This window comes from Corythoichthys intestinalis, unplaced genomic scaffold, assembly GCF_030265065.1.
Source record: "Corythoichthys intestinalis isolate RoL2023-P3 unplaced genomic scaffold, ASM3026506v1 HiC_scaffold_45, whole genome shotgun sequence".
NCBI lineage: Eukaryota > Metazoa > Chordata > Actinopteri > Syngnathiformes > Syngnathidae > Corythoichthys > Corythoichthys intestinalis.
Window position 1 is genome coordinate 149,499 of NW_026651614.1, and position 13,407 is coordinate 162,905.

The 13,407-nt window shown below is 36.9% G+C and overlaps 1 long non-coding RNA gene across 6 annotated transcripts; it reads right to left on the minus strand.

The window, feature by feature from the left end:
- Window positions 1–639: 639 nt before the first annotated feature.
- On the minus strand, window positions 640–10,885 carry LOC130911434 (uncharacterized). Of its 6 annotated transcripts, none has more exons than XR_009062143.1 (5): window positions 10,410–10,885; window positions 8,846–8,962; window positions 8,565–8,717; window positions 4,745–8,354; window positions 640–4,634 (listed from the first exon to the last, which is right to left on the minus strand). It is a non-coding gene; the product is annotated as an uncharacterized LOC130911434 (long non-coding RNA). The 6 variants fall into 6 exon arrangements; XR_009062145.1 differs by having other exon boundaries at window positions 4,745–4,924; window positions 4,986–8,354; window positions 8,846–10,885; XR_009062144.1 differs by having other exon boundaries at window positions 8,846–8,925; window positions 10,410–10,884.
- Window positions 10,886–13,407: the final 2,522 nt, after the last annotated feature.

Consider the following 13,407-nt stretch of genomic DNA (forward strand, 5'->3'; position numbering starts at 1 on the left):
AAAAATATTTTTTTTACCCATTACAAAAAATGTTTTTTGTTCATTTCATTCATTTTTGTTGTTTGTTTTATTGCTTTACAACTTTTACAGACAACATTTTACCGGCAACGTCTTAATTTTAAATCCATATATTGGAAAGTCATTTATAAGATCCGACCGCGCACTTATGCGCGTGCGGTGGCCACGGACGACGGGGAACCCAGCCAGCAGGAGGAAAACTCGGTGGAGCAACAAGTGGCATCTTACCTTCGGAGCAAGGGAATAACGTTGGACTTGGAGCACATCGAGGCGTGCCACTCAATGCCGATGAGGAATGACAGACCGCCAGCCATCATCGTGAGATTTATCAGTCGAAAAAACAAGACAATGCTGCTGAAACAAGGTCGCAAGTTGAAGGGTACCGACGTATATATGAACGATCACTTAACACGGAAGAATGCTGATATCGCCAAAAAGGCAAGATATCTTAAAAAGCAACGCAAGATTCAACACACGTGGGTAGTCAATTGTAAAATATACATTAAATGGAACGGAACGCCTGAGGAAGCAAAAGTGCTGATGGTGCGAGATATTGAAGAGCTTGAAAAGTACTGATACCTATCAAGACCAGGTACCATCTCTGCATACAATGACTATGAACGATACATCAAACACACGAACTGTACTCAGGAATAAGAGCGACATTGATCCACTTCTGCGAACCCTTCAGAACAAACAAATAGAACTTGAGGCCTTTAAATCCAACGAGTCCAACAAAAGAGTCCCTAATATAGAAAGTGATCCTGACAATCATTTCTTTTCTTCTACTGTTACCAATTGCGATTATTTTTACACAAGATCTGTATGAAAATCATATCAACTCAATGGGCAAAACTGTCAATTATACATTTCAACAGCAGAAGCATGTACAAAAATGTCAGCTCTACCAAAGACTATCTGCACCAATTTACACACCCCTTCAGCATAATTGCGATCACAGAAACGTGGTTTAATATTGATAAAGGTATTGATTTTCTTATGGATGATTACGAATTAAAATACATAGAGAAAAGAAAACTGGTGGTGGAGTTGCCCTATATATTCATAAATCAATTAAATGTATGGTATTAACAGATACAGCTGCACTAGAAGCTATAATGCTGGGGGAAGTACAGCCACTGAGTTCTATCTCCTTTTTCTCACTCTACCTACAGTACCACTTGTCTTACTTAATTTCTATTTTCCAATGGTAATATCTAGTAATATGGTAATATCTGTCTAGTCTCTTCATCACTCGTCACCCGGTCTCCCCTTTCCCCCCACCCCTTTTTCAGCTGCAGCCTCCTGACTGTCCGGACCCCTGGCTGGATGGATGTCCTCGTTGCTACCCCCGTCTCATCTGGCTAGATGGACCTCTTCTTGTTCCTTTACTCCAATGTATCTTTACGGACTGTAACTTCGCCTGCTAATTCCCATTAGCAGTACTGGTGCTCCCTGCCTATCTGTCCCGGGAGTGGATCTCTCCTCAGTGTGGTACTTCCCAAGGTTTCTCATTTTCTCCCAAAGACTCTGGAGTTTTTGGAGTTTTTCCTTGCCGACATGGAGGGTCTAAGGATGGGGGATGCCCAGGACTTGAAATGTATGTATTCATCTTCATTGCTTCATTTGCTGTTTCTGATTTTGTATCATATTGCCTCTGCAAAGCCCTTTGAGACAACCTTGTTGTGATTTAGGGCTATACAAATAAAATTGAATTGAATAGATATGTCAAGAACACTTGGAATGTTTGACAATAGAGATCTCCAATGAAAAAAAGAAAAATATAATTGTCAGTTGAATCTATCGATCACCGGGTTCATGTATTGATTCCTTCACTGAATGGATGAGCCAATTGTTTTCCACTATTAAGCAGAAAACATTCTTCATCTGTGGAGATTTTAATATTGATTTATTAAATCCAAGCAAACTGGCAGCAATGGACAATTTTTTGGATACAATGTATAGTATGTCTCTTTACCCAACAATAACTAAACCAAGTAGGATTACATCACACACCATCACAGCTGTGCCACAGGCGCCAGTGAACTGGACAATGGATGTAAATTGGGACAGAAATCAAGAAAGAAGAGTTGGGATGCATTTCAGCCTCAGATCAAGCTACAGTATGCGTTATAAGGTGAAATAATCAAATGGGTAACCGTCAGCCATTCCGACAGAGTTATGTAACCAACGGGGTTGCATCCACACTTGTGTATAGCACAAAAAGGAACATTTGTGTGGTAATTTGCACTTTTTATTTTTGAGGATGATGTTTAACCCTTTCGGTTACAGTGGTCACATCAGTGGACATCTATCCAAAAGTTATCATTAGTTTACCTCACCACCGCCAGCCCAGGTCACAATTTTTGTTGTGGTAATAAGTAAAAGATATTGATAGACGTCCAATCCATTTTAACTGGGAGGGGCTGGAAGCGATCGAACAATCAGTTGAAATGGATTGAATACCGTAAGAGGCAGCCATAGAGTTAAGATATGAGAGGTCACAAGATTCATCAAACAAAACAAAATTAAATGAATAACTTTCCCACAGCAAAATTCACACATGGGACACTTATTTGAATTAATGTTATTATTATTATTTTTTTTTTTAATCTTGATTTATTTCAATAATTTTTCATTTATATTTTGAAGTTTTGATTTTTTTTTTAGAATGAATTTCATTTCATGTAGAATTATTTCTATTTTATTACTTCATTACTATGTATTTTTTTTTCATGTGCTTTGTTTCTTAATTTAAAAAAATACTATTTAAGTATTTGATTTGCCCCCGCCCCCATGACTAGGGTCATAGTAGGGCCATCAGGGAGTGTCCCGCAATACAAACCCTCAAAACTCGGCTCAAGCACTTTTTGAAAGTAAACCAGTCCTGCAATCACTGACTTTTAAAGCGCCTGTGACACGATGAAATTAAATAGCATTATTATGTGAATTAAAATCATATTTTGAGATCATTCGACTATATACAACAATTTGGCAAAGCGCAGATGAAGAGAAATGTTTCTTTTAATCTGCCGTTTAGCCCCGCCTATCATTGTAGCACTCTAGTGCAGGGGTCCCCAACCTATTCCACAAAGGCACACTGTGGGTGCAGGATTTCATTCCTACCAAACAAGATGACAACACTTTTTCCCCAATCTGGTGTTTTACAAGTGCAATCACTTGATTGCAGTCAGGTGTGGCTTGTTTTAGCAGAAGCCTCATTGGCTCAACTGCCTCTGCTGGATCGGCTGGAACAAAAACCAGGACCCACAGTGTGCCTTGAGGACTGGGTTGGAGAACCCTGCTCTAGTGCCTCCATCTAGGTGATGACGTCGGCAGAGTAACGATTTCAGCTGATTTAGAAATCAGCCCAATGGGGAAGATTCAGAACGCGGAAAATGCAACAGACAGCAGCAAAATGTCATCATTGTTTTTATCTCTCTACTCCAATATTTTTACAGTATGTATCTAAGTAATTTCCCCCAATTGCTAAATAAATTGTATGGGATGAAAAATAAGTCTTGTGTTAAATAGAATTAGGCCTTGGGGTGGACCCTGAAAAAGTGCCTAGAAAATGGGTTTCGTTCCACTGTCTGGGCACTACTTGTTCAATGCATTTTTTGATAAGATAATACCCTTCTGAACTTTGGGTTAAAAGTTCACCCAACGTTTCCCTGCACCAATTTTGTCAAAATCTAGGAATATATATGTATAGAGTGGGGAGAACAAGTATTTGATACACTGTCCATGGGTTTTCCCATGGGCCGTGTATCAGTGTGTATATATATATATACATATATATATATATACATATATATATATATATATATACACATATATATACACATATATATATATATATATACACACACATATATATATATACACACATATATATATATATACACACATATATATATATACACACACACACATATATATATATACACACACACACATATATATATATATACACACACATATATATATATATATACACACACATATATATATATACACACACACATATATATATATACACACACACATATATATATATACACACACACATATATATATATATATATATATATATATATACACACACATATATGAAATGTGCACTCTCAATAAAACAATAGCACTTCATTGGAACATCCATCTTTTTTGGCAGTCAAATTGAACAAAGGTCTATTTTTTTGGAAAAGGGAAAAGAGCCTTTTTTTGTTGTTGTTTTAAAGGTGTTAAAATGGAGAGTAACATTTTGATAATGAAACTAAACATAGGAGAGATGGTGGGTGATTACTCATCAATATCAGTATCATCAGTGTCATCATCCCATTTCCTTTGAAATATTTTCACAGTCCTGGCAGTGGCATAAATCTGTACAGGACATTTTTGCAGACAAGCATGAACATCTTTCAGTCTCACACTTGCTTATCTTGCAACCACAGTGGATTACCTGTAGCACACTATCTGGGGCAGGATTTCTAGTCATCCATTTTACTGTTAATTCACCATCCTCAATGTCCCATCCATTGCCAATTGGTGAAGGGGCACACATCATACCAGTCAGACAATGTCGCATTACTGCTGCCTCGTAGTTTGCCCTTTTGCTGTGTTGGAAGAGAGCATCACTTGTTGGAGGAATGGACATTCCAGATACACAATGTCTTGACATAGAGAGAGAACTTTTAGATTCACATCATCAGGAATATCAACATACCCGGCTAGTGTTGGTTCTTCTGTTGCACCAATCGATTGTACTGTTCAACAGGCACAACAGCTTTCGCTTCACATACATTTAAATCTTCTGCTGTGGGAGGCCATGGGCATTTCAGTGAGGGTGATTCGCTTAGAATGGTCCTCAATAGCAGCCCTGCACTGTAAAGTGTCCTTCTTTGTTCTGTGGATTTCCAACCAGATGGTGTGCTAGCCATTTGTTCAGTGTCACTTTCTTGTCTTACCTCAGTAGAGTCGGTAGCTGATGTACCTGATGACTGAGGTATCCTGTCTAAAAGTTTGTCTGTTGATGATAAAGTCTCCAACAAAAAAAACAAAAAAAACATTTCAGACATGTTGCGCTGGAAAGGGGTGTGAAAAACTATGGGGAGAGATTTGTCTCAAAAATATTCTCACAAATACTTTCGCGATTTACACATATCTTTTGTCGATGCACAAATATATCCAAGATTTTCACATGTATTTTCGAGATCCACAAATATATCCATGAGTTTCACATGTGTTTTTGTAATCCACTAATATATCCTCGAAATTCACATGTGTTTTTTAATGTTGTGCGTGCACTCATCATGAATTATTGTTTGCAAACATTCGAATTGTATTTGTGAATCAGCGGCCGCGTGCATTTATTTTTGAGACAAACATAACAAGAACAAGTGCATTGGCGATTCACACGTGTTTTTCAAATTCACAAATACATCCGCGATTCTCACAAATACATGAGTGATTTTCACACGCGTTTTTCAGATCCACAAATACGTCCGCGTTTTCCACAAGTGTTTTTCAAATCCACAAATACTTCCGCAAGTTTCGCATGTTTTTTAATGATGTGCGTGCAATTATCATGACTTGACATTTTTTAAGTATTCAATTTTGCTTGTGAATTGCTGGAGCTGTGTTCTTTAACAGCAAACACGCGCATTTCTTTTTGAGACAAACGTCACTCGATGTTTCACCAAGATTTTCTCACACACAGTAAGCCGAGAATTTTCACGTGTCTCAAATAACCTCCGCCTTCATCTGATAGGTGGCAGTTTTGAGCGCATAGACTATAAAAGTATGATTCCCAAACTTCAAGAACTATCAAGACTGTCCGTGTACCTTGAGGCCGTTTGTTTTTCCTTCTAATTTTGGAAAATAAAAAACGAAAAACGAACCTTAATCCGTTTTTACAATGTCAATTTATTGAACTGAAGTCGAAAAACAAAATACGACCAATATTTGTTTTCCTCCGAGTTCGCTTTTACAATGAGCCTTGAACCGGAAAACGATGTTTTTCTTCAATAAGGCCTCGTCTTCCGGGTCATGGCTCATTGAATTCTTTGCAAAAACAAATCTTTATTTTTGGACAATTAGAGGCAGAAGACACTTTTTGTGTCACAACTTTTTAATGGCACCTATGTTTTACGCGGAGTTTTGGGATTATTTTCAGTTACCAGTTAGACCTAAGCAATATGCTAGTGTTGATGATGCGATTCCTTCAGGATTCATTATGCTGTGCAGAAATGTAAACATGCCATTTCAAACTTTATCTCCTCCAAATATACTAAATTCAAGTGTGGGGAAATTATGTTTACTACATAACAAAAATTTGAATAGATATACTCGATCTCTATTTCAGAACGAGATTAGATCCAAAGCATATGTTAAGTCTTTTTGGAGATATCATTTGGTCCACGCCTAAGTATGGACTATCCCCAATATGTTTCGGTTGACAAGTAAGGTCAAAGAAGTCGCTTTCAAAATTATCTATAGATAAGTACTATCCTGCAAACCACTACATGAAAAAAATTAAAGTGGGACATTGATACAGAGACAGTTCAGCACCTTTTTTGGACCTGCTCTTTTTCCAATAAATTTTGGAAAGAACTTTGCAAGTTCAGAATCAGGAGCCTACACATGTGGACTTCAAACTCAAATGGGAAAATGTCTTTTTTGTTTTTGTTTCTATAAGAATCTCAAGAAAGAGATTGTTTCTATTATTAATCTTGTCATTTTGTCGAAATTCTACCTACACAAATGTAAATTTAGCAAGCTGTTACCTTCTTTTTCTCACTTTCATAACGAGACTGTGTGCTACATAAATCTGTTTAAAAAATCAAATAATCTAAAAGCGGAAAATAACAATATTTGTGGAAAAACTTGAATCTCTTTGTGAATAATTGCTCACAGCATTATTCATTGTTTTTTTGTTTTTGTTTTGTTTTGTTATTTTCCTGATGTGCAATGTTTGAAATGTTTATAACCCCCTGGCATATTTGTGCTGTTGTTTTTTTTTTTTTTGTTAATAAAAACAAATATTGGACATATTTTGTTTTTCGACTTCAGCTCAAAACCATTAATTGGTAAAATGGATTAAGTCTCGTTTCCGTTATTGAATTAGCAGTTTTTAATTGGGAAACGGGAGATGATTCATTTCTCTTTTTTTTTTTATTTTTTTTTTATTAACACACATAAAAACAAAAAATGGAATAGGGTAGGTTTTCCAACGGACCCAAGACACCTGTTTATCTGTTGCCCGGTGTAATGTCACCCGCTAGGTGTCCGTATGTGATCTGGGGATGGGGATGGCGTGGCTCTGCGGTAGAGTAGTTGTCCCCCAACCCAGAGGTTGTGCAATTCTCTGCCCTGATGAACTCGCCTAAGTATCCTTGAGCAAGATACTGAACCCCACATTGCTCCTGGTGCTGCGTCACCTGTATGTAGATGGCGATGTAGTGTAAAGCGCTTTGAGCGCCTTGAAAGGTGGAAAAGCGCTACATAAGTAGAACACCATTTGCCATCTGTGTTGATGGGCACTTTTGACCTTTCTATGCGCTCAATACTGCCGCCTATCGGACTGAGGCGGAGGTTATTTGAGACACGTGAAAATTCTTGGTTTACTGTGTGTGAGAAAATCTTGGTGAAACATCGAGTGACGTTTGTCTCAAAAAGAAATGCGCGTGTTCGCTGTTTAAAAAAAAAAACAAAAACAAAAAAAACACAGCTCCAGCAATTCACAAGCAAAACTGAATGCTTAAAAAATGTCAAGTCATGATAATTGCGCGCACATCATTAAAAAAAACATGCGACATTTGCGGAAGTATTTGTGGATTTAAAAAACACACGAGGAAAACGCGGACGTATTTGTGGATCTGAAAAACACGTGTGAAAATCACTAATGTATTTGTGAGAATCGCGGATGTATTTGTGAATTCGAAAAACACAAGTGTGAATCGCAAATGCGCTTGTGTGAGAAAATTTGACCGTTTCTTGTTATGTTTGTCTCAAAAATAAATGCACTCGGCCGCTGATTCCCATATACAATTCGAATGCTTACAAACAATAATTCATGATGAGTGCACGCACTACATAAAAAAAACACATGTGAATTTCGAGGATATACTTGTGAATTACAAAAACACATGTGAAACTCATGGATATATTTGTGGATCTCGAAAATACATGTGAAAATCTCTGATATATTTGTGCATCTACAAAAGATATGTGTGAATCGCGAAAGCATTTGTGAGAATATTTTTGAGACAAATCTCTCCCCATAAAAAACTAATTGGGGGAAATCACACTTCAATCTTCTTTTCAGCATATCCCGCCTGAAACAAAGTTAAAGGGAAAGATGAGCACAAGACACACATATTCACATCACACACACCCACATAATACATTCACTCTTGCGCTTATATTTCTCATTCACACAAATACACCAAAGAGAACAAAATGAAACGTTCTCTCAAGGCTTTTTTTCAGAGACTAAATAAAAAAAAAAAAAAAAAAACTTTTTAGTATGAATATTTATAAATTACCTGTAGTCTGAAGCATCAAGATCCTCATGGTTCTTCACGATGTTCACGAACAACCTTCTTGGCTTGTCCATTCTGAGCACTTCTTTGTCAACGATAATCCTTTGACGGATCACTTGTTCACAAAAGAGTTTGTAGCTCTCAGCATAGGGTTGTCTGAAACACACACACACACACGCACGCACACACCCACACACACTTAGGATGTGCAAAGAGTAACGCTTTCGATGCTTTGGCTAAAGGCAAGCAGAATACAAGTGACATGTTGTTGACCAACGCTTTACCTTTGAAATGTGTCATTTTACAGCGAACTTATCCACATCAGCACCAAGTCCAAGCCCACCAAGTCCAGGAAAGAAGTGCCCTTCCAAAACAACTGTCATATGAAAGTGCAATAGATGCTTTTGCATCAGTGAAGACAAGGTGAGTAAGGTTATAGGTCGAGGTGAAAAAAAGTTGCATTTTAAAGTGTTCGGTTTGTCTTTATATAGGTTTGTGTTGGTGGGGGGTGTTAATCATATTGTAACAACAATTGTAAAAGTCATCAAGATTGTGTTCAACTGCAGGTTTTTTGTTGTTGTTTGTTTTCCCTTCGGTCATTAAAAGTTCAATTATCCCTCCCCCTCCAGCACCTCAACCTATATGTATTCATGATCCAGATCAATTGAGATCACAGACAATGGTTTTGGAGCTAAGTTTTCTGTTGTGTTGAAGCACATGTCTTTTGGACATTCTCTTCCTACGTTTGATACATTATGACAAAACACACACACAAGCACCACATACAAAATTATCCATCTCGCAATGTGAAACAAAACACCTGGAATGTGAAGCGTTGCATTGAAAACCTCAGTCCATGTAGAACTGTAACATATATGTATTTATTTTTTATTTTTTAATGTTAATTTTATTTATATATGAAAAAATACAATTATACATTAATACAAATCTATTGGGTTTATTGATAATTTATTGATTAAAAAATCATTAAGATTATAATGGAATTAAAAAAAGTAGATATTTATTTATATCATAGGTAAATACTATGACCCTTTAGTATAAAACTAAAACTAAACTACAAGAGTATTTAACTGCCATTAGTCAATACTTAGTATTATATATTTAGTGTTATTATATTTAGTAATACTACTACTACTAATAATATAGTATTATATAATACTATAAAATTAAATTAAAAAATAAATTATTATGAATTTATTAAATTTATTATTATTAAATTAAAATTATTATTATACAATTTAATAGTAATATTTAGTGTTATTTTTTTTTAATTCATAATAATTTTAATAGTTTTAAAATAGTTATATATATACATTTGTATTAATGTATAATTTTGGTTCGTTTAGCTTACTACTGACAACAACAGAAGTGCGCTTATTCTTAACTGGGAGGACTGGCTATGGATTCTCACGTTTCTGTGCCAATGACGGTGCTAGACGTCCAATCCATTTGCAGCCTTCCAAGGCAAACCGAAGTGAATGTTTCAGGTTTTCAGTCAGTGGCGGTCAGTGAGTTAAATGAGTGGTATATCAATGCTTAAAGTCAGTCGTTAGTTTTAAATAGGCTTTACTACACCCTTTTTTCAAAAGTTCACAGTCGGATCAGAAAGTGTCTCAAAACCGCGGATGTATTATGTATTGTTTCCATTGTTTCAAATGAGACTGACAGTTTGCTTAATATGTCTAGTAATCTGACAAGTATACATTTCCCCGAGGTGGGGCCAATAAAATGCCCTTTTATATTGATCCCCTAATGATCTGAAGAAACAAATCCAGTCCCAACAACGTTTGCAGTGAACCTTGAAGTCAAATAAAAACGTGAACTCACCAAGCGAAGCCCAAATGCCAAGCACGGTCAACGCTTGGAAAAGGAGCGATTGTGCCTTCTTCATCTCTCAGGTCCAGATAGAAGATCAGCCAGATAAACTTCAGAGGAGAATTTAATACGACGCAAGCCTCTTTCGCTCTGTGACAGACACACAAGCTTGACTACGTCACGCACGCACGCACGCACGTCCAACGACACAAAGGCTGGAGGATGACGCTCTAAAGAACTCGTGCATCAAAAGAAAACAAACATACAAACAAAGAAGAATTCGTGCATCAAACACGTCTCAACGTCACGTGGAACATTTGGAAATTAGGGTCGTACTAGTGATGGAGAAACCTTAGCTTTCTGAAGCAGTAAATATATATCAAGCAACGTGTCGAAATGGTTCATTCAGTGTTATGAAGCATTTGCCACGAATCAGTGTGGTGAGTCACGACAGACGACACTGCTTCACCGCTGCTTTCTGTACCGCTGAAGCAAATGTGTTGAGATGGTTCCGTGCTACGAGGCATTTGACACAATTCAGTGTGGTGACATCTTCTGGACAAAAATATATTGAATTGTCATCTAACCAAATGACCAAGTGTCATCTGAACAATGAAACCTGTGGGTGGTATGGTGGTTATATACTATGTCTGATGTGCGAGCAGTAGTGGGTTTGACCACTAGCCTGAAATGTATTCTTTATTCTTCCCCCAGATTAATAAAAAAAATAAATAAATAATAATAATAATAATGAAAACAAACAAACAAAAAAAAGCTGTTGTGTTACTTTTAAATGAAATACGCAAATGCTTGTGCAATAGGGAACTCTTGATGGTAGGTGTATAGAATGCTAGTGACACTGGGATGGGGATTTGGGTGTTTCACACATTTTTATTTAAAAACAGAATCATCTCAGCAGCATTTGGTTTCAGCCGGTTCCTCTTTTTGCTAATGACCTCTCCAGCTTTTGACAATATTCTCTCACATGGCACGAACAAATATACAAACTGACAGATAGACAAACAAACACAAAAACTGACAAACAGACAGACACAAAAACAAACACAAAAACTGAGACACAAAAATGGACGTCCAAATTTCCCATTCATTTCTAATGGCATTTAATTATGTTTTTTCATTCTATTGATGCCAATGTACTTGGATTCCATTGACGCCTATGTAAGTTGATACCATTGACGTCCATGGACGTCCAAAATTTTTCCCATTCATTTTCAATGGGAATTTTTTTTTTTTTCCCAAATCTTCAAAAAAATGACCTGATATCAATAGGACGTCTCCCCCAAACGTCCCCAATTCCATTGACGCTTATGAAGGGTGCCGCTATTGACGGCCATGGACGTCCAATTCTCCCAATCATTTCTAATGGCATTAATTTGTTTAATGCAAATGACTGGTATTATTGTCCATTCTATTGCTACACCTGAGTGGGGCTAAGATCTGTATCTCCACTGAGGAAAGACCCAGGTGTAATTTCTCCCGAAATTGCAGTTTCTAGTTATATTTATTATCCAAAATGTCTGCCATTTTGAGTTTAGAATCATTAAACTGTGTCTAATATTTCGTTTAAGAAAAACGACTTAAAAAATATATTTTTAATTTTTTATTATTTTAATATTATTATTGAATATATTTATTTTAATTTTGAATCATTTTTAAACATGACATATTTTAAACTTTTAATTACATTACGTCACAATGAAAACAATTGGCGTCTGTAAATAAGTCACAGATATCTACCTCATAACTATCGCTTAACTGTATTTGTTTGTTACTGTCGCATTTTCCCCGTTATGTTAGATGATTCATAATCGATCCAAACAAAGAAAATTAGGGGGGGGGGGGGGGGGACGTTTAAAAGGGTAAATATATGAAAAAGAAAATCTCGACTACTCCTTGATGTCCGTGATTTCTGCGTGGCGATTCTTGTTATATTACCATGTTTTACCCATAAAATCCGCCAAAAAAACAGCTGTGGCCATTCACAGCTCTGTCTTGACACTTGGTGATACATGCTACATGGAGTTTTCGGATCGATAAATGAAAGTACACGATAAGATCTCGTTAAAGTCATGGCGTCTGTAATTCTGCTGTCGCGTTCTCTCACCTCCAGATAGGCTTCCGCTGTTTAAAAAAAAAAAAAAATTTTTTTTTTTTTTAAAATGGCCACCTGTTCAAATTTTTTCTTCCCCCAGAAAATTGAGATTTTAAGCTTTCCAATGATGTATCACACATGCATATAGGTCAATTTTGAAATTTGGCCAAATTGGGGGTCTCGGAGCAGAACTTCAAGTCATCTGAGTGTTTTGCGCCATATTTATAATGTGCCTCCTCCGTTTGGATAGAAAAAAAAATAGTTTTATTAAAATATATTTTAAATATATAATATACTGTATATATATCTACTGTACAGTATATGTTATACAACCAAAGAAAATTTCAAATTCTCAGAGGTTACTCGAGAGGCTTCATTCTTCCTAAAGAAAGAAAGAAGAAAAAAAAAAAAAAGCAGACAATAAATATGCAAAAAAGAAAAAAAAAAAGAATGAATAATGATGAAAGAAAAATATATATATATATAATGCAGATCCATGGACCCGGTTTTCTGACGGGCCGCCTCGTCCTGCTCGGCGTAGCTCTTGGGGCAGTAGGAAGCCATGCGTTCCAGGTTGGTGGCAGCTACTGCCATCTGGAATTTGTCGTAGATGTAGATCAGAGGCAGCGAGTCCACGTCCTGCCACTGGTGGTTGTCGGTGTTGTGGCGGGTGGTGACAGTCTTTAGCCTGTCGTCTTTGCCCATCTCCAGGGGCGTTCGCGCTGTCACACAGACGTAGCGGTCCTCAGAGCTTGCCGCGTAGACGTTGCACACGATCTTTGGCGCCGACTCCAGGTTGTGTCACTTGTCTATTTTCATTATTTTGGTAGACCTCTGACTCCATGAGAGTCAAATGCGTTGTCATCTATTGATGGAGCTGGTTTATGGTCATCTGGA